A 22,322-nucleotide genomic window follows, 5' to 3' on the forward strand; every position below is an offset into this window, starting at 1 on the left:
CAAGATCAATTACCTGTGTTTGCTCACGTACAGTCCTCATAAAGAAAGGCACAGACCAAGACGAGCATTTGCAAACTCTTACTGCTCTTTCTGAATCCTAAAGGCTCTCCCTTTGGCTAAGTTTGAGCTCTCTTACAAAATCTGACCAGCCTAATAATAGTGAGTACAGAGAGAGCTGTATGAGAACAAAAACATCTCCTAAAATCCTCTTAAAGAAAAAATATTAGGAAACCCTGCATGTATTACATTACATTTAATGAACATGTTAGAACAGTAATCATGAAACTAAACGGAACTTTTACTTTTTCAGAGAAATACTTTTTTCGAATTCAGATGTGTAGGAGGTGCTGGCCTCTGTCTTTTTGTTTAACTATGTAGGCTTGAAAAATACAAGCTATGCATTGAAAAAGATCTGCCACATTGAACAGTTTTTTGATTTCACTTTGTCTTACAAACTTAAACCAGAATTGTATTTCATGTTAGATACCTGTGACCAGTTTCAGATATGCCAGAACTTTTTGGTAATTACCAAATTCTTTGCAAAAACACACCCCACTGCCCCATAGCAGAAGGCATTGGAAGCTGTGTGCTTGAAAACCCGGGCACCCTGCAGACATGGTGGCCCAATGCATTTACTTCACCCAGCAAAAGATGGGTATTCAGAAATTTTAAGAGGGAAATATAACCCAAGGGTCTGGTTTCCTTGGCAATGCTGAGATTAATTTAACTTACGTGATGGGTGATTTTGATTATGAGCGAAGAGAAAAAGAAAGAGATCCAAAGAGTAGTCTTGAGTTTCATTCTGAGGTACCCAAACAAGTGATAAAACAATTGCTTTCTATGACTAATTGAAAGACTGTGCCATTGACAACACACCATCTAGATCAGCCTGAAATAGTGAGGAAGCTTCATCCTGTGGATATCTGTACCTATTTCAGAAGAAATTGTGCACTCAGACTCCTGAGGTATGTGAGCTTTGACAAGGTAAGGCCAGTTTGTTTAAGTGCAGAGGAAAATAGATAAGTAAGAGAAAAGCTGTCCCTCATGGAGAGTAGCAAAAGCCAAAAGAAAATAATATATCTCAAAAACCAAGGGAAAATAGAGAATAATTTGGCAAGATCCAAGGTAGACCCTGATTTATTATACAGTTCTTTGGCAACCTACAGCAAAGTGATGAAGAAATTTTCTAGGCTGGGACATAATTTTATACCAATTTTTCAATTTGTTTAATTCTGAGCTTGGTGTAGGAACATCAGAAGGAGGATGGTACTTGAAAGAGCTCAATTCTACGTATGCTTCGCATCTAATAAAAATATTTTTTGTATGTTTTTATAAGCTTGCATCTTTCCCCTATCAAATCATTTTAATTGTTTTAATTGTTGTTGCTCTCAGTAAGCTGTTCCTAGCATTTTTGCAAAAAATGTATGCAATGCATTATGCTGGGCCAATTTCTTCCAAGGTAGCTGATGAGAAAAACTAACTTTCCTAGAAATAAAATTTCTTTTTTTACTACTATTTCAATGGTCCAGTCTTCATTCAAATTTTATTGTGAAATATATTACTGTGAAGATATATTTTGACAGCTCTTCTGAAGCTGAGTAGAGAATAATTAAAAAATAATAGCAATTAACCTGTCTTAGGGAAAGCATTGTAATATAAGTGCTGCTTAAGGGAAATTTCTGTTGTAAAATCAAAAGGATACACAGAGAGCAAAATAGTCTTTAAGGCAAACTGCCAGTCAAATTATGTTCAGGCAAGTTCAGTATGGTTGATTTAATGTTCCTTCATCTTCCTAGTCAGAGCCATGGTCTTGAGAAACATATTAGGAGCATGTAAGGAGCTATAAATATAGAGGATATAAGATGGAATAAAAACAACATTGCAATTTAGGATTAGAAAAATTAAACATACATATATACATATATACTCATTGGAAAAGCAAGCCTTAGTTATTTTATTTATAGAAGTATGTCTTTTATACTTTTTATTGAGTAAACTGCTTAATACACTGAGGCATGTGGGTAAAAGCATTAAAATGGCTATACGGGGTAAGACCAAAGTTCCTAATATGCTGTCTCAAGCCATGACCAAAAGCAGATGTCTAAGACAGACCAAACATGAAATCAGAAACTACCTCAGTCAGAGAGAGCTTTCTTTTTTCCCTGTTCTTTATAGTCCCTAACATTTATCTTTTCTATTCTGTGAGCTGATGAATTGTGTATTACTCCGCAAGATGCAGTCTGCAGTAATTTAGAACCCATCATTTTATATGTGAAACTGTGATTTCTCTTTCCTTCATCTATATAATTTCCCATTTATTTTGTTGAATTTTATCTACCATTTCAATGACCAGTTGCCTCTCTCAAAGGGTTTTTATAGAAATACCCTCAAAGGGTATTTCTTTAGTGAAGCTTCAACTTCTACTCTCTGTTTTCAGCTCTTTAATCCTTCTCCTTTAGTGAGGGAGATTTTGAGAGCCTTTTTGAAAGCCAAATATATCAAGTGGGTCTCCTTTATCAAAGACTTTTTGTCTGCTTAAAAAACCCAAAGAATAAAGACTCATCTATATTCTAGTTTATCTATTTCAATTTTTCTTGTACTTTCTAATGATTTTTGAGGTATTGACATCAGATTTATTGGCTTGTAATTTTGTGGCCTTCTTATGAACCACATATGTCATATTTTCTGTTTTTCAGCCCTCAAGTACCAAAGGTAGGTTTGAGCTAGAGGTCATAAAAAAGGTTAGTTATTGCATCCCAGAGAAACTTTAGAATGGCTGGAGATAGTCCTGGTAGATCTGTGTCTTGCATAGGCATTATCTTGACCACAACTGATTTTACTGATATTTATGTTGATGTGTTCCTAACTATCCTTAGATATTCATATCTACTTCGTGCTCCACAGAATATGAACCAAACTGTGCTATAAAACCAGACCTTCTCACACTCTTGATGGCAACTTCAGCCTCTGCTAAGTTGACTATATATTTTTCTGCTAATTTCAATGGATCTAAGTTGCCAAAATCCAGAATTTACTTTTCCAACTCAATAGCCAGTGAATAGCAGCAACAGGAAAATCACTTTTACAGACAGAGGAACAGCAAAGTGTTGTTTCCATTTGTATTTCTGCTTGGTATGAAAAAAAATTGCCTGCACCCACAAGCCCAAATATTGCAGAAAGTCTAGTATTGAAAATCCATACAACTTCTCCATAAAAGAACGTAGACTCTTCTAAAAATTTCTGGAATTACTGACAAGAAGAAAGGTTACCTTCTCTCACTCATCTGCACTACCTGAGCAGTAACAGAAGGTGTATTGTAGAGACCTGATCCAGCAGAATCTGTCATTGTATCTCCTTCAATCAAGAAAACCCTTCTGGACATCTTAAACACATGATACTTAGGTGCTGGCAGGCAGCAGCCAGTACAATATCTAAAAAATAATGAGGGATGTTCAGTGCTGAATCTCATAAAAACATTCGCCCTCCAAGGAGTAGTGCTAATGTTTATAGCCACTTATGGTGCAAGCATTCTTTTCAGACTAGAGAGACATTTGTTTATTTAATATGGACATTGTGTGGCAAGCAAATGTGTACTAGTGACAGTAGCAAGTTTAGCAATTATTTTTATTTTAATCCGTGGATTTCAATCAATTTGTCATTTCCCATTCTGTAGTCAGCAGAAACCAATCATTTTTATCAGCACTTTGAATGCTACAATATGCCACCAGAACTGGAGAAAAATGGGGATATAAAAGTAATCTCTGCAACAGGTGGGGGTGTTTACATATAGATAGCATGTTTAGTTTGATAAATACTTCTTCATGTAGTCAGATAGTTTTCTAATATCTGATATCAAGAAAACACACAGAAGGTGACAAGTTCCATTTCTGTTTTCTATATAGAACAAAATGTACTGAATTTATAAATGTCACTTGCGAGCCACTCATTTACTGACATTAAATTCTGAAAATTGTGAAGAAGGACAGCAAATGAGAGGCTATTTTATTTTAATATAGAAGTGACAGTTCTTTGACCTTTCTTTGTCATTTCTTATATGATCTTACCAAGCAGCATGAGCAAAAATGACACCTGGAACAAGAGACCAACACGGTGAATGTAGTGACAATTTTTTGTTTTCTGCTTTTTCCAGAACTCTGTCTTGAAAAAAAGGATATCCTGCAAGTCAAAAATCTGTGAGTGCAGCATAAAATTGAGTAAAACTTTATGACAGATGAACTGCATTGGTTCACTCTGCCAAAAAAGTAAATGGGTTTTAGAGTTCTCTGTTATTTGCTTTCTTTGCATTTATGTGACATCCTTAGTTTAAAGTAGGGAAAGACACAATCTATTCTTCTAAAAGAAAACCTATAAATATGTAGATACAGTGTTAGCATGAAACCAAAACCCAGACACCCGAATTTACCATTGCATTTTTGCATTCTTTTTTCCTGATACAGTTTACTATTATTTCAGGTTAGGAAAAAAGAGAAGACAACACCAAATATCATGCAGAACATACAAAAGAGTATTTTGCGATTGTTTTCAGAGCATAATGTTCAGACAGGGTATTTAAACTACATGGGTAAGATATACCACTGTGTTAGTTTGATTCTTTGTAAATCCAAACCTGATGCCTTGCCTGTGGCAGTGATGGTGAGGTAAAGCCTAGGAGAGAGCTCAGGCTTGATCAGCACGTCTCCCCAGGTTCCTCCCAGCTTTAGCAATGTGATACTGCAGCAGGCCAGTAGAGTTTTCACAGCTCCAGCCCTGGGTAGCAAAGGGCCAGCCCAAGGTGTACGGAAAGCAAACCCTCAGTACGCAGCACCCCTGCTTTGCTGGGCACGAAGGAGAGTGATGCTCAGTACCTTGCACTAACACTGCACTGGAATGAGTGTTCTCCCTCTTGGTGTGAGGGTTCTTCTCATCTTGATGCCACAAAGGTACTAAAACCCTGTAGAAAACCTGACAATTATTATTTTTTTCAATAAAACCATACAGGTTATTTTCTCAATTTCCAAGAAAGGATTAATTGAGGTATCTATTTTAACTGATCATAGCCTGCTAGTATAGGCTACAGCTGCAAAAATGTATTAACAGCCTTCTCAAGCTAAATCTTATTTTTCATGGCTCATTAACTTTGGTGAAGTCTGCTCCAGGCTGCAATTTTACAAGATTCTAGCTCTAAAATGTTTTCTTTAAGAACTGATAACTAAAAATGGTTGTCAAGTTCAATGTTATACAAAAATAAATAAGTTATTAGCGTTAGACACTTCCGATTTACAGGGCTTGAAATTTCTGACTAAAAAAAAAGGTGGCAAACAGTTATCACTGCTAATTACCATTCAGCTCTGTTCTGGACTCATCTACAGTAGCTGTGAATGAAGTGCTACTCTTCAATGCATCTGAAATAGACTAATATCATTTTGTAAAAACTTCAGTAATAATGTCTTTGTCAAAGGCAAAAGGTATTCAAATTTCAAGCAGAGAATTATCTTAGCAGCCAGAAAACTGTCCTTTCCCAGCGTTGTGCAAGAAAAGAAGCAAGAGGAATCTCTGGCAAGTTTTCCTCATTCCTTTGCCAGCTCATTGAAGGCAAAAGTCACACCAGGGTGTTCACAGCCTCCACAGCTCCCCACGCCTGCCCCAGAGAGTGGCAGGTCCCTGCCCTGTCCTTGTCCTCCCTGGGCAGCGTGGCCAGAGCAGAGCCCAGGGACATTCCCCCAGAGAGCCTTACCTGTTGCCCACTCACCACACTCCCCATTGCAGCTGCTGTTAAAATAAGGCTGTGAATTTGTAGTCCCACAGTCAGAAATAACTCTGCAGTCTGAGCTTCATGACTTTTCTCAGCTCCTCACCCAGAGATAGAACAAAAGAACTTTCTAGTTATGAAGTAATTCTTAAAATGCAGACTCTTTGGTGCAAAACATCTCTAAATCATCATTGGGCACAAAGTGGGCCCCTGCCCACCTCTGACCACCTATTGCAGATGCAGATCACTGTGATTGTTTAATGCAGAGGGTATGTTCTCCCACTACCCTCCCATCATGTGTCCAGTTGCAATACATTGCTCCCCAAATAGCCCTGGTTCTCCTGACAGACCACAATCTAATACTTTTGGGTCAGGGAAGGACAAGTGTGTGTCTGACGCTGTTTAAATTATTGCCACACATTAAGTGTGACAAACACTGGGAGGGGGCACGGGCTACTGAAAAAAAAAGAACTCAAGAATGCAACAAGGTTTATTTATTATTTTTTTTGTTTACCATTTTTCAGATACTGAAAGAGCTTGACCTTATATTTACTGCCAAAAAATATTAATAGTTAGATTTTTTTGTTCTCCCTTTCAAGAAGGGATTTGGGCGTTTTCTTTTTGGGGGGGGTGGGAAACTAATTGCCTCAAAGCAAAAAGGACCTTTATTTTCACACAATATGGATCATATTTCTATTATTAGGTCAATTTGTAAAGAAAGTTTGAAAGAAACGTTGGCAGAGAATCCAAATCCAAGTCAATATACTGTCTTATCAACATCAACTCTACTTTGAAAAAGCAATACCCATTTCACAGAAACTGAATCTATTGATGTAAAGATGGAGAAAAGATTCTCCCAAAAGTAAAAATTTTAAATTTTTTAGATTTTTTTTGTTCTAGTTTTTTTTTTGAACTGGATTTTATACTATACTGTGTATCATATGTCTGAAACTCCTTCAAAGGAAGAAAAATGGTTTCAATATGTATAAAGAATTTCTTTCCATATGTCATCAGAAAAAAAATGTTTTGACAACTGTTTTGTCATGAGGCAAGATTTGTATGTTCTGAGATGCAGTAACATGTCATCAGCTAAGCTAGTGAAGAGCAGCAGTTCTAAGCAGCCAGTGAGGATGGCTGGTTCAAAAGAATTCTACTTTTTGAAAGCCAGCTGCAATGCCATTTTTCATTTAGCTGGTGACTGACAGTCAACATTTCTCTTTGGATTCAAATAAATATGATCTATATAATGATTTCTTAGCATTTTAGTGTCCATTCTTCCTCTCTTGTCCAGCAATTCTAGGCTTTGTTATGTTCCTGACTGTGACGTTTGGGATCTGGTTTTCTTCCTTTCCATTTTTAAAGATGACCTTGCTGGTAAATCTGCTTTCAAAGGTCCCTCAGCTCCATTTAAAATATGGACCTTTAAATGTGGTCTTTAATAGTTGTGAAATGTTCTCATAAATTCCAAGCTATGTATTTTCTATATTGTTTCTTTATGGTTCATTTAGTGTGACATTATATAAAAATTTTAAAAAGGCATTTCCTTCTCAATCACTTTTGAGTGAAGTGTCTGAAAAAAATCACTCTTAAAACTTTTTGTTTGAGCCATTAATTAGCTTGCTGCTTGTTAACTGCTGCTGTAGCTTTTGATTCACTGGCATGAGCACACTTCTGGTGTGATGGATGTGCTGTAAAGGCTTAGATAGATAGACTTAAATGCATTTGCATGTCAAAGCAAAATGAGATATGGCATTCACTTTCAAAATGAACTTTATGGGATAATACTTCATAGAAATAATGCTGTTGTTCTAGATACTAAAGCTTTGTAAGTAAATACAAATAATGCTCTGTGTGTTTTATCAGCCTTTGTCAGCATAACCTTTAACATAAAATTAAGAAAAATTCAGTGTAGTATTTTAAGATAAAAGGGGCATTATCATAAAAGATAAATAACAAGCCAAGAATTTATGTAGGTAGCTATGAATAAAGATACAAAGGTTTCCTGAACATAAGAAAGAGTCTGCTGTGAGGAAAAATCAAAAAGCCACGTGGAAGTAGAAGGAGCTACTGGAAATCAGACCCCTGGAGATGGGCAGGAATTCAGTGGTTCTGGTTTATGTTGACTCTTCTCCTATAAAATAAAAAAATGTTTTAATATTGCCTAACAGTTTTCTATGTGAATTATGTATAACAAATTGCAGTGTAGAAAGCTTTTCACCTAACGGGAATGAACAACCAAGAAGAAAAACCCAAACAACAGAAAACGGAGGGGGACATGTGTGGAGGTAACACATCACCGGTCACCATCCTCTTTCTTGCCCTGATGAAATCTCAGGCCTTAGGACACTTGTGTCTTCCAAATGTCCTGTAGCACTGTCATTGCTAATACAGTGTGGATGCAAGGCTCCCAGGTGCTGTGAGCATGTCCACCCGCACAAACTCATCAGGAAAGTGGCTACAGTGAGCTGAAGGGTCACATCTACCAGAACAGTACAGGGTACTCACCACAGTCCCAGCAGGCTGCTACAGGACACAAAGCGAACCCAAGGAGGTGGCTGGGTGAGCTCATGCTGACCTCTGAGCAGTCACCACCTGCATGAACCCCCTCTGAAGATCTCTGCATGCCATGGTGGTGCATGAGGTGGTCTCCTGCAGCTGCAGTGCTGGATACAGCTTTGAAGCTGCTGAGGGATTAAAGGCAATGAGGTGCTCAGATGCCACTGTAATGAAAGGGCTAGAACAGTACTTCAGAGAGGAAAAGCAGCCCGAGAGCAATGGAGAAACCACAACTGATTACTGCCCTTGGTTTTGTTGGTCACCAGGAGCCATAACATAGCAGCAAGAAGTGACACCTGTTATTTGTCCACAATGAATAGTGCTACTGCTGGAGTGAAAACCCCTCCTGGGGCTGCAGTTTTGCATGAAGGCAGCAGGCTGGGTGAGTGCCTGGCTCAGCCCGGGCAATGCCGGCAGGTACCAGCCTCCGGCAGAGCGCAGCTCCTCCAACCTGCCTGCTCAGAAAGCAGCAAGGAACAAAATAGCATTAGTAAGGCTATAAGTAGATGTCTCAGAGAATTATCAGGGACATTGATGAATCACACAGGCATTTAGAACATGCTCCATGGGAGCTAAAAAGTGAAAAAGCAATTTCATTCTGTAGTAGGTTTTCAAAATACCTGGAGGCAGACATTTCCCTGGGTCAGGGCCCAGCCTTGCTAACTTCTCTTCTTCAAACTCCTTCTCTATTTAGTTCTTTCTTCTGGTGCTCTTGTATGTGATATAATAATAACACATTTAGGTAAAGAAAGTTGCCACTGACAGCAACAGCACCAAGACTCAGCTATGGGAGAATTGTGTAGTATTTTTATTTGGTCATTACAAGTAGAATTAATGAAAGGCTGAAAGGACAGTATTTGAAAGAAATAACAAATGCTTTTTAAAGGTTGATAAATCTAGTAAATAATCACAGCCACCAAAAAAAAAAAAAAAAAGAAAAAGAATAAAATAAAAGAAAATGTCAGTTTACCTTCTGCAGAACTATATTTTTAAGAAAACAAAGAGAGATGAGTTTTGGCAGTCAGCATTAAATTCAACTGTTGTGTTGCTGTGCATCATCTCAGGACAGAAAAGTATTATATAATGCTTGTAGTTAATGTATTCTACTTATGTCAGTCAGTAAGTGATAGCATGTCCTATCTAATGAAATCCAGATTTCATGTGCATCTCTTCGTTTGCTTACTGTGCAAATAATGGAAGCTAACATTAAAGTATTAAAATCAGATAAAATTGCATTTCATATTAATACAGTGTGTGGAAATGTATAATTTAAAATATATCTTATGAAATGTAATCTCTTTTACATATTACATACAACTCTGATATTGATCAAGATATTCCCGGGAGTGTATGATGAGAGGAGGAATGGAGTATGTTATCCTTCCTCTAGGGATAAGCTAGCTTATTGCTGATCTCTCAGACTGCTTCTTTGAATTAAACTGGTTCTTTTTTGGTTTGTTTTCTTGTTGTTTAAGGAAGGTTAGTTTCAAAAAGGAATATCAGAATTAACTTCTCTCTAGTCAGATATTTTGCAGAGCAGTAGGTGGGCAATCTGTGGCCTCTTCATCTCTGTCCATTTTCTGGTCCCACTGGGATCAATTCCTAAGACAGACTTTGCTTTATTTTCCCACTTTCAGAAAAACAAAGGCCCAGGGGAGCCAGCACTGTCTCGCTGACAAAGGCACAGAGTGGCTGGACTCGGTTCGAGGGCTGCCCTCGGCAGGGGGAGGGCGCTGTGATGTGCTGCAGAACAGACAAGTTACTGCCTCTGAGTAGGGAGCACCTGGACACCTCGGATGGACAGGTCATGTTGTAGCTGTACTTTACCTTTGCTTGCAGTTTGAAAATTCAGCCAGTTTAGAGACAGAAGAGGCTTTAAATTACCTTCCTGAACATTGTGTCTTTCAGATGGGTTCACACGTCATTCACATGGGTGTAAATCCTCTGAAGCCAATGGCAATTGTGCTGGGCACAAATGCAGTATGAATGAGGTCCTGTATCACATGTAGGGTCTTCTCTTTTTTGGAATCTACCATGCCAATATTACCTATTTGTGAATAAGAATTTGTTTTTTTTTTAAAATATGATTTTTTTTACAGAAGTATTCAAACATAATCGTCCTGTGCTACCTACACACACATTTGTAATCGAAAGTCTTTAAAATCCTTCAGTCTTGTTCCTATAAATATCTATATAGGTATACTTGAGGCAGGCACTATTAAAATTAAGAAGTACTTTCAAATTTAAGAGACACTATAGGATTAGAGCCTTACATTTTAATATCCAACATCAATGCTTCAAAGAAATTTATTCAAACTTGTACATCAGCAATATGTAAAGTGGCAGGTGTCCTCCTACATAGCTATCTGGTGTCTGGGGACCAAAAGCAAAAATTAGCGATGTAGGAATCTGAAAACTGAAATTAAAAATGCATTCATAAAAAGATGACATGAGCATTGCCTATGTCACTGGAACAATAACTATTATAGTTTTTCAGTTTTTTTGCTTTTTCATTAAACAGGCAGTTAAAAATGTTCAAAGAACAACATTATCTGAGAAAAAAAAACCCCTTTCATTCAGTGTTATGTTTTCCTTTAGAAGCAAAACTGTTTGCCAAATGTGAGATGATTTCTTTGTTTAAATCCTGACTGGCAGAAAAAAAAAATCTGCTCTCTGCTAAAATTAACTAATTTTGTAGCTGTCTCAAGGATGTGTCTCCTTTTATCAGATGATGCCCTTTCTTCCTGGCTAGTGGAATACTCACTGCACTCCACAAACAGTCACTTTGCATTATGTAGATTATTTTCCAAGGGAAGTGAGGAAGCAGGCTTTTGACAATGATGGAAACAACGAAGCATGAAGAAATCAGAGAAGATCAAAGGTGCTCATTAGTTTAGATGGTAAGAAATAGAGCCGTTAACAATAACACAGTATCTTTCCTGTTACTCTTTCATACTCTATGAAATTCCATAATTGTTGCATCAGAAAATGTCTCATTTACTTTTCATGAATCAAATATTTAAAAGAAATCCTTATGCTTCATATCACATGTAGTAGAGGGACACCCTCATTTATTGTGTTCTTTTGATGTATTTTTTCATTACTTGAAAGGCTAATTCAAATTGCAGAGGTTTTATGAATATTTTATAGACTCTGTTCTAAATGATCAGAAATATCATTCTGTGATATGCACTGGGCTTACAATTCTGCTGTGCTCAAACTAAGCCTGGCAGAGGAATAGACTGTGGAAGCAAAAAACCAGTTGAATCATCTTCCATATTCCTGTACTTCTAGACAGAGCATTCCTAGAACAGCTACAGGTGCCTCCCATATGTATACAGTAAAGTATATCTATGGTGCAAAGTAATTTATTTTTCGTGTCTCTTCTCAGGTGAGATATACCTTTTTTCAGGGAGAACATAATTCAGGCAACTTCATTTTATAACCATTGACTTAGTTCAACTTAAAACTAATTTTGATCTTACTTATTTTCTTGCATAAATGTCTGCAAATCTCCTAGTATGTGGTTCAGCAGTTTTAATATTACTATTTCCTGCTCTATTTGAGGTTGAAGGATAACAATAATACAACTTGTTTAATTAAATTTTTACTGCTTTTTATGTCTGCTTATGATAACCAGACTTGCTGTATAGATACTGAATTATTTTTATTTAGTAGCACATCAACAGCTACTAAATTTTATTCACTATTGACTTTCTCCCTGTATATCCTGCAAAACAAAAAGGGAGCAATGTGTTTAAAAAATTGTAAGGGAATATTCTGGGCCAAGCAGTAGATACATCAGTGAAGGACAGATAAAAAGTACATTAAAAAATCTCCCAACTCAGGCTAAGGGCAGAGACATTCATCTGGTTCTGTGACCCAGATCAGACATGATCAGACCTAGGCAGATGGATCCAGACAGATGCAGAACAAGCCCAACAATAAAAACTTCAAATAAATCTTCCAGTCTACATCCCAAGCTCTCCAGTACACTCAGAGCATTGTTACTCTCTAAGTTTTAAAAAGGAAAGCACAAGAAGCAAAGCCATCTGCCTATCTTTTCACTGAATCCTGCATTATACTTTCTTTTATACAAAGCAGGCTAAATCTGTACAATCTTACAACCCACAGGCATTTTCTGTCTATAAGCAGAGATCAATTTATAAAGTACCAAGGAAAAAAAGGCAGCCCAGAGCAGGATGCAAAAACAACTGTAAGCTGCCTGCCCTCTCTCAGGTGCTCTCTTTTTGGGCAAGAGCATTTCCACACTGGAGGTAGGGAGTGAAAAAATAGTGATGAAATGAAGTCATCTCTTCAGAGAACAGTAATGTCATCCCTAAAACTTTTCTGAAGTGTTCTACTTCACTGATTTTAGGGCACTCAAAATTTATTTACAGCACATCAGAATTTAAATAAAAGACTCAATCCGTGCCAACTTTTAAATGCTTTCTTGTTCTTCAAGATATTGGCTATCTGATACCAAATCCACATCCCTTTATTTGTTTTAAGAAGACCTTACAGACCTAGAAGTCATTTTCCCACTCTATCAGAATTCTAGAAAGGACATGAGAAAGGTCAGAAGAAAAGCTCTGGTTTCTCTGACTTTGACCATACAGCTCTCCAAAAAGCATATTGAATATCATTGCACCCAAAGAGAGAAACATCATACCATCACCTTTTTAATCTATGATGGATGGCATTATATGGCAATAACAGAGCAATACAATAGCAACCTTGTCTTCTTCCAGGTTTCATGTAAATCAAATCCCCCAAATGAAGCCCAATTTATAAAGGAAAAAAAAAGAACTGAACTTTAAATGCTACTATTATTTAAGTGTGCCAGTTAGAGTCCTGCAAGGTGTTCCTTTTTATCTGAAAGCACATGCAAGTTCAAAATCCAAATTCAGATAACCATATACTTTTCTCAGGGTGCTCTGGTTGCTTTGGTGAGTCTCGGGTTCCTGGTTACCCAGATCAGGAGTCAGACCAGAGAAGTAATGGTGAAGTTTGCATGGCCCTGGCTTCATCTCCCCTGGAAACCAGAGTGCAGGACCAGAAGGAAAGATTTTAATAGTTTACACCTGGGTCTCACCTGTGTACATAAGGCTTTACAAAGCATATCTCATAGGCAGACATCCTTCCAGCTAACATAGTGCAAAAATCCTGCTGTACAGCAGAATAATGTTCTGAAGATATGCTTAAATTTGGGAAGTAGTCGGAATAACAAATTACAAAAATATTATCTATCTATAAATATAACTCTCTAGATTTTCTTTAAAGAAAGTTGTAAGAACTGAACCATGCTTATTTTGTAACTAGGCTACAGTAGCCTTCCTTAGATGTCTCTAAACTACATGGAAAGCACAACATGAAGGTATGATGAGGTTTAGGAGTGCCATGTAGACATGTGTCCTGTCCTAAGCAATTACAATCCTTTACAGAAGAAACTGTGAGTTAAATTAATTGATACATTCTAAGTGTATTTGGTGCTTTGTGATTTTCAAATGGATAGAAGCACAACTACACGTTGTTTAATAACAGCTTAGCAGGAAGGAGGTATCTGTATGTGAGATGAAGTGTGCCTATGAGAGGAGGAACTTTCCTGTGAGTCTGCAAGATAAGATGGAGATAAACTGTGGGTTAGAGGAAGTCTAATACCACAGTAAGTGATATCATAAAAATAAATAATTTTTTAAGTCATAAAAATAGAAAAGTCATAAAATGAGAAAAAGAATGAACTGCATTTCTGAGTAGTTTAGAAGAGAAAAAAAAATATTAATCCAACCCCTTAGAGCAAGGCAGTTAGAAATGGTTTATACACAAGACTGACAATGACAATAAAAATTAAAACCAAATTATGGCCTTTATCATTCTCCCCACTTAGAGACATGAAAGATATTTGTGCCTATTTTGCGTTTACCAACACTCAATTTTCTGAAAGGTGTAAATATTGAAAACTAAAACAACAATGTTAAATCATAAAAAAACACTGTTAAATGAAGAATATTCATCAGGCTCACACCTCAGAAAACAAACTCCTCATACAGATGACTGCAGCCCAGTCATGCTGCTGTTGGTGTGGAATTTCTCGATGTGGTGGAAATGGACAGGTTGGAGATTTTGCAGTTTTCCTAAAGGCATTTTAGACTTCACAGGCACCTCTCCAGAGACCCTGTTGACTGAGATCTTTGTTCCCCTCACCAAGCAAATCAAATGCAATGCACTTGCAAATTGAACTCTTTACGTGGCAGGTTCAGTAATGAATAGAAAACCAACTGTTTGGTTGTCTTAAGCTAGTAAATAACAAACTCCCAAATCTCTGTGTAAGTACTCAAAGGTTGAAGTGCTTGTGTCTAGGTGTAAAACACTTGCTTAGTCCCATGTAGTACTTTTTAATTTCTTTGATCATGAACAGTAATGCCGCTCAGATTTGCATTATCACAGTGCTAGAGGCAAAAAGCTCTGTAGTTGCTTTCTTTTTAGATAACAAATGAAGTGATACCATTCACATTTTATAGATAAGAATGTTAGCTACAGAGAACTGAACTGTCCTGCCTAAGGTCACAGAGGAATGAATTAGTCTGAGCTGGTTATCACGTATTTTAGTCACATAAAAGAATTTGCTTTTCAGGTAGGAACTATTTATCTTTAAATATGTCATGAAATAAAGAATGAAGACTCAGCAACACTGTCATAATTCAACAGAAAGACATCTTGGTGTGGTGAATCATCACAAAGTAAAGTTCTGTAACAACAGGATGTTTTAACAAGAGCAATATTAGAGGCTAAATATTAGAATTTGAGAAAGCACATAATAAATAGAAGATTACTGAAAACTTATCTAGTTTCAAAAAGAAGTGGATATGGTGCAAATCATATCACAGGTTTCAGATCCTTACGACTGCCTTGGTATCAGGCTTAGAAATAACAGTTCTGATTTTGGCTTCCTATTGCAACCTTGTGAAACTCGCCCCTTTTACATTTTGATGTGAAAACCAGTTTGACTTACTTCAAATTTTTTGAGGCTTTTCAATTCCCAGACTCAAATAAAAACTCAGGACACATAGAACAGCAACACAGCTAAAACAGCAAACATCTACTGAATATACAAACTTGAGTATTTAGTCATAAAGGTTTCTTCTTCTGTAGAAACCATAATCTGCACTGTTTCAGTAAACATGCTTGCTCACTGAAGCTGAGCTGTAGGACTTACCTAGCACCATTACCAATTGCTACTTTATTGGGGTTTTTTTGTCATTGTCAAATTTTCTGCCAGCGATTATGTATCACTTTTCAGATACTTGCTATACTTGTGACTCAAGAGATTTAATTACTCTGAATAGTGTATTTCTGTGAAAGGCTTCTTGTAAATGATGCTAATGGAGATTTCTTATTGCAGATAACAATTTGTAATCTAATATTTGATAGTGCCTAACCTACTTACATTGAAATATATTAACTTTGTATAGATTTGTTTTAAATATATTGTTTTCCATGTCATTAATTTCAAATATTTTTAAATTTCAGATGGTTTGGTCATTCAGAATGCATGTTTGCTTTGAACATCATTATTCTAACTAATGGGTAAGTTTGCAATTTTATGGTCAGATGCACAGAAATAACAGACATTTTTATTCTCCCATAAAATTTAATATGAATGGCAATAAACAGCTCAACTAGAAAACTTATTGTTAATTTTAATTTGATTTATGTCTTTTTTAATACTATGTTTTTAGTGTCCTCTTTAATTTTTACAGTTTATGGTGAGTTTTGGTACTAGAGGTTAATTCCTGTAATAAGAAAAACTAGCACATGCAATAGAATGTATAAACAAAGATTAATTTTATTGCAGAAATACTTAATCTTCTAAACTTTATGATGAAAAAAATCTAGTTATAAACTGTAATGAAATAGAGCTTATTTCCTAGACTTGCAGAAATTCTTAGAATGAGGAGAAATGGGAACCCCACTGGCAATGAGTACTTGGTGATGCACAGGATTACCTACACTTTTCCAAGCACTTCCAAACTCTGAGTTCACACAGACACTACTGCCCATGGGAGAGTGGAAATGGCAATTATATACATTTGCTTTACACCCCTTCCTTCTGTCCCATCTCAACAGTGGCCTATTTACATGAAGCAACCAGAGAAGATAATATATTCTTCATAATATTCTTCTGAGTAAAAAATACATAAGCCAGTTTACTCTGATTGGAGATATGTGTCTACATTGGACAGACAAACTGACAGACATACAAGTACCTAGGTCAGATCTCCATATTTGCTGGTGGGATGTCCTTCCAGTGCTTCTCTGACTATTCCTTTCAACTGCTGCCTCTGGAGCCTCATCCAGTGCTTCTTGGACTGAAATTTCTACATAACTAAGGAGGAAGAAAGGTAATTACAGAAGGAACAATGAAAGAGAAAAAATACACTACAAATGCCATTTAATTAAATATTATTTTCACGATACTTTCATGATAAGAACCTTTTGATGCCAGTGGCACTCATTTTATCAGGATACAGAAGGAGATCAGTTAGCAACACCAACGTTGCACAACAACACAATAGAACTTTGCTAAAGGCAGAACTAAATACTACTCCATAGAGCTGCAGTCAACATAAAGGTGAGGATAAGAGCTGCAATCCTTTCAGATTATATCCATAAAAATAAAGAAAGCTCTTTAAAGGGTTTAATATCAAATTATGTTGTCTGGTACAGGTAATTACATGCTAGTTTATATCTATCAAACACCTAACTACTCATTTTGATTTAGTCTAAGAATTCTGGTTTGAGTCAAGAAGTTCTGGTCCTACAGTCTGTGCTTTTATCTTCCATCTCTTTCAGTGTATAAATGCATGCCACATTTCTGTAAATTTGCCTCATAACTCTAAATACCACTGGGGGGGGGGGTTGTGGTGTTTATTTGTTTATTTGATTTTGGTCTGGTTTTGTTTTGCTTTTTTTTCCGGGCCAACTTCTCTAGGAAGAAAATTAGTTTGTTAAACCTGTTAATTTAGAAATGGGCTGGGAAGCTACTGAATTGACAGTAATAATGTATTGTTACATTTGCTCATTTGAATAACAAACTATTTTGATTTCTTGGTAATGAATAAATGGTCAGAGAGTGTTTTAAGTCAATGTCACAGAGCTTGCTGTACAAGTTGACTGAAAACCTCAGTCTGTTATCTTTGTAAGCTCAGACTACAAGTGATTTTTACTAGTAATTTGATAGGTCAAATAAAGTTCAAAGGCAGAATGATTTTTATGCACCATATTATCCAACAGTATGTTATTTTTGAGCAGATTTGAAGCTAAAGGTATGTAAGTGTAAACCTAAAGAAAGTAGTCACTTTTGGATTATACTGATCACAATAAGTAAAAAAAAAGTTTCTCAAGATACCAGAAAATAATATCTAGAAGTATTCAGAAAAGACTTGATCTTATTCATTGAAGCATTTTTAGATACAGTCAGAGAGCTCAGCCATGGTGAGTTGTATTTAGCCTAAGGCTGAACAAGTATTAAGAAGACTCAAGGTGGCTTTATACCAGTTGTGTCTTTTATGAATTCAAGGCTTTAGAAAAGGGCAATTTGGCTTCCTTACAAGTGTTGTGTAAAAGCAGGTTTAGAGCTGTTTAAATCACATCTGTGGGATTTGAGAAGCTGTACAAGCCAGAGACCAGCAGTGACACTTGACTGCTTCCTACATATCACATTGGGATTTCTAAGAGACTCTTACAGGTCACTGGCTTCCAAACACTGAACAAAGATGACAGCAAGAGGGAGAGGTGAAGGCAGGTTTTCTATCCATCAGTTTTAACAAAGTCTAATCTTATTATATAAAAGTACATCTGCTTTAAGTAACAACTTGATATAGCATTATTTATGATGCTATAATATATGAATTGGAAACTAACACATTCATGATTTTTCTCTGCTGCTTTTTATTAATATAAAAGTAAATAAACTAACCTCAAAGAGTCATAGAATGGAACTCCTTTGTAAGTAACTTACATTGATTCATCAGAAAAATGCTCTACAATAATAAAAGCAAGGTACTGTCAAAAATGTCTGCCAGATTTTTCAAAGAAATTACTTTGAAGGTTGCCACCTCACTTCTTCAAAACAATATCCAAAAATATTTCTCTCTAACCAGGATGCAATGCAAGGTATCGTTCACAAGAATGCCATAGAAAGGATCACACTCTTTTACCACCTGGGCAGCTTACCAAGCATCCTGGTATGCATACCAAATCGAGTAAGCTCTTTTCTTTTTTATTGAGTGTTTCTGTTAGTTTTATCAAGCAAATGAGCAAAGAGCCTTATAAATCCTTTTTTTATAATGCTCTAGCTGTGCAGATTCTATACAAGAAAAATCTTGCATTCTTTAATATTTAAAAACTTCTTATAATGCCTTTGTTATAACAGACACAAAGATCACTGTACAGCAAAGGAATTTAGAGTATTCTCTTTTTGCCAGTGGTACATTGCCTGGGGGAGGACCAGGAGGAGGTAATCTGTGTTCAGTCACTCCTTTAGCCTAAAAATAATTGAAATTGAAATTAGAAAATACTTCTTCAGCCTCTACAACACTGTGAAGGAGTAGAAAAAGTAAGACATGGTTTTCCAAATCTTCAACTATTTAGGAGAGCAGGAGTCACAAGTAAACTAGCACATAATTTAAAAATGTATCCCTATAAAAAAGGGATAGCAAAATCAAATTGAGCATAACAGGGATGAAAGAAGCAGCTTACTGGAACCAATAAGTAGCCCATGTAGGATAAATGTACAATATTAATATTAAACATTTTACAATACCATATCTGAATTTCACTTTATTTTTCCATTAATTCAATTCCTGTACTCCCTTTTTGTACAGCCTCTGAAATGGAATACAAACCCAAAATAAATAGTTGAGTGACTATTGAATTATTTCTAACCAAATAAATTCTTATTCAAGCTCAGGTTTCTAACTAATTTATTTCTTCTCTCCCATTTACTGTAAGTTAGGAGAAAATTGGCTGCTTGAGCTCCAATTACAGACCTCTACGTAAGAAAGATCTATATAATTTATATACTTCCTAAGACAACACCATAGTGCCTTAGTCTCTGAAACGTCTCTCAGGTCAATTAATATTTTCCAGATGAATGGTATTATCACCAGTGAATAGGGATTCCCAGTGCTGGTTTGAAATGGCACTTGGACATTCAAACTGAGAAAGGTACCAGTGCTCAGTAAGGCCCATGGAATCACAACATTTGCTATAAATGTTAAGATTAATCTTGGATCAGAAGGGTCCCTTATCCTGCCAAAACAGTTTCCTGCAAATGAACCTCAAATTTCAGTCTGAGATGACTCCAAGCCCCTGTTCCCTAGTGACCTTTTGTGGAATTTAACAGGATGCAATACGAAGAGTATTTTTCCCTAAGAATCAGCACAAATTTCCTTCTGCTTGTTTTCACCCTGTTATCCTTAAGACTACTTCAGATCATCCTAAACATTTCCATGTTATCACCAGCAACATACCTATTGATAATAACACCCTCAGTGAAACTTCCCATTGGTGTTCACTCCTTTCCAGCACTTCCAATGCAATCAAGGTGGACAATGCATGTGCTTGAACCACCACAGCAATAAACCAGACACAATAAGGTAAAAATGTTTCAAGAACTAGAAAGATTAAAAAACCCAACCAACCAAAAAAGAACCCCCAAACCTAACAATCAACAGACAAAAAAAGTCCACCAAAAAATCCCTGAAACCACTTACAGAAGTCCATTATATTTGTGCCTGGAAAAAAAAAATTACTGGACCAGACATGTATTCTTCCAAGCTTTTATGGAGACAATAAACCAAGAACTGAATAGTATGTTCTGATCATCTGTTTTAGGCAGACTCAAAGTACTTGCCTGGCAAAATTATTGTTTTATATAACAGTTTGTTCTTTTTGTTTTGATTAATGACCATGTTAGTTTCTAGGTAGCAACAGTTCCTACAGCTACGTTGGAGAAACCACATTTTTTGGAACTGTTGTTACCTGCTGGTGAGAAGATGACTGTCCTGCCAATGCATTTTACAGAAAGCAATTAAATATTGTTCTAAAATAGAAAGTGTCTAGTGCTGCTTTTAAATATGTAAGAATTTTCAAGTATCCTGTTCTTGTTTTTCTAATTCAATTGCATTAAACCCATGCAAATTTTCAGACAAGATAAATTGCTTTCGTTTGAAATTAATTTACTATATAAACACGTATTCTCTCCAAATATCTTTGAAAACACTCATACTTCCTCACAACTCCTTTTGGTAGCTCAGACAGTTTTTACAGCTTGACTTTTTTTTCAGGCTCAGTGCCGTAGAAGTACGTTGTGAGCTCGTCTTTTAGTGTTTAATCTTTTTCATTTACGGATTTTGGTCATAGAACAAGGACACATGAAAACAGAACTTTATTTCACAGGCATATGAACCAAAATGGCAGCCTTCAGATAAGGAAACTGAACAGACTTTGACTGTTGCAGGAGCTTGAATACTGTTGTGCCTTTTTCTGTCTAAATCAAAAGCAGAAAACTGGCAGAGCTAATTTTGATGGAGATGAGTTGCTGCGAAATGTAATGGACAAACACAACCCACAGTCCACTGCTTCCATTTCTTCAGCTCTCATGTAGCTTAGTAAGAATCAGAACAACATCTGCAACCAAGTACCATCTTCTGATCCAACTTGTGTTTCAAAGCAATTGAATTAGGACAGAGGAACATTAGGAAAATGCTGACGTTTCCATACCTTTTTAAACAAATGTCTTCAAATTTTTAGCATGTCTTTAAAAAACAGGAAGGACTAGGAAAACAGGACAGCTAATTTTTAAGTCACTGTGCTTTGAATGCAAAAACTGGGAACCAAGTCTTTAAAATATGGTTCAAGATCTACAGCAGGAAAGAAGGTGCTCTGATTTCCCACTGCCAAATGTTAGAGCTGCATGTGCAAAAATCTCTTAAAAAACTGCATGGGCTGAAAAATGCCAAAGTGGTAGCCAGATTCTGAGAGGGCATCTGCCAGAGTTTTGTGTTGAGTTGTATCAATTGGACATATGGATTTAGTTATATTATGTGAGAAGAGTTTGGTGCACAGAAATTGTACTTCTGTAAAAAGCCAAGCAATATAACTCAGGGGAGCCAGGAAAAAAAAAAAGAGTCTTTCAAACTATAAGGCAGAAAGTGAAAGAAAAGATCAGAGAGTTGTGGGATCTTCTGTCCTGTAATAAAAGGAAAGTAAATTTCTCAGAGTATTCATGAATAAACCTAGAGCTTAGTGACATATTCCAAAAATAAATCACAACAATCTGTGTACAGAAAAGGTTAACAGCCAGTCTGCTCCTACAAACTTATTTAGTTTTGTTTCTAAATCCTATTATTGTGGTTTTAATTGTTGGTTTTGTTGTTTCTGGTTTTGCCTTTTTTCTTTTTCAGAAGAAACTTCTTACTGTATTGGGCCAGAGACAAATCTATTAGCACAAAGGATATTCCAGAAGTAAGTAAAGCCAACAGCAAACACCAGAGGCTTTTCCAGTGAATGGGTGGAGAGAACACAGCCTTCCCACCAGAGATCCAGCCAACACTTCAAAAGCTTCCACTCCCAGTTCCGTATCAGCCACGTGGTAGGTGGGGGCTGGTTTTCACTTTTAACATCTTGCTTGCTGAGCCTTAAGTTTGACTTTTATGCTTTGAGCCAACATCTTCCTCAATTTCCTAGCTTCTGGCTGCTGTTGCACATCTGTGGATGTGTCCTTATGCTCGCTCTTTCCCAAAATTTATGGCTCTGGAAGGAGATGAGAGATCCCCTCTGTTACTTTTCTCTTATGCAGATCTTACTAAGAGAGTGATTAGTTGTGGTATTAGTTGATTATTGTTCAGAATGGTGCAGGCCAGAAACACCTTTCCTGGAGACTTAAAACTTGCTTAGGACTTTCTACACCTACTATTATTCTAATTCTTTGCAAACGATTTGCTTGTTTTCA

At 36.5% G+C, this 22,322-nt stretch overlaps 1 long non-coding RNA gene across 1 annotated transcript in view; it reads left to right on the forward strand.

Annotated features, from left to right (window-relative positions):
• Window positions 1-21,890, forward strand: part of LOC127468339 (uncharacterized) — a 36,380-nt gene extending 14,490 nt beyond the window's left edge. The window contains exons 5-6 of the long non-coding RNA XR_007903525.1: window positions 15,836-15,892; window positions 21,775-21,890. This is a non-coding gene — a long non-coding RNA (uncharacterized LOC127468339). The remainder of the gene's footprint in view (window positions 1-15,835; window positions 15,893-21,774) is intronic.
• The last annotated feature ends 432 nt before the right edge of the window (window positions 21,891-22,322 follow it).

This window comes from Manacus candei, unplaced genomic scaffold (genome assembly GCF_025592945.1).
Source record: "Manacus candei isolate 608988 ecotype Guabito, Panama unplaced genomic scaffold, ASM2559294v1 h1tg000015l, whole genome shotgun sequence".
Lineage (NCBI taxonomy): Eukaryota > Metazoa > Chordata > Aves > Passeriformes > Pipridae > Manacus > Manacus candei.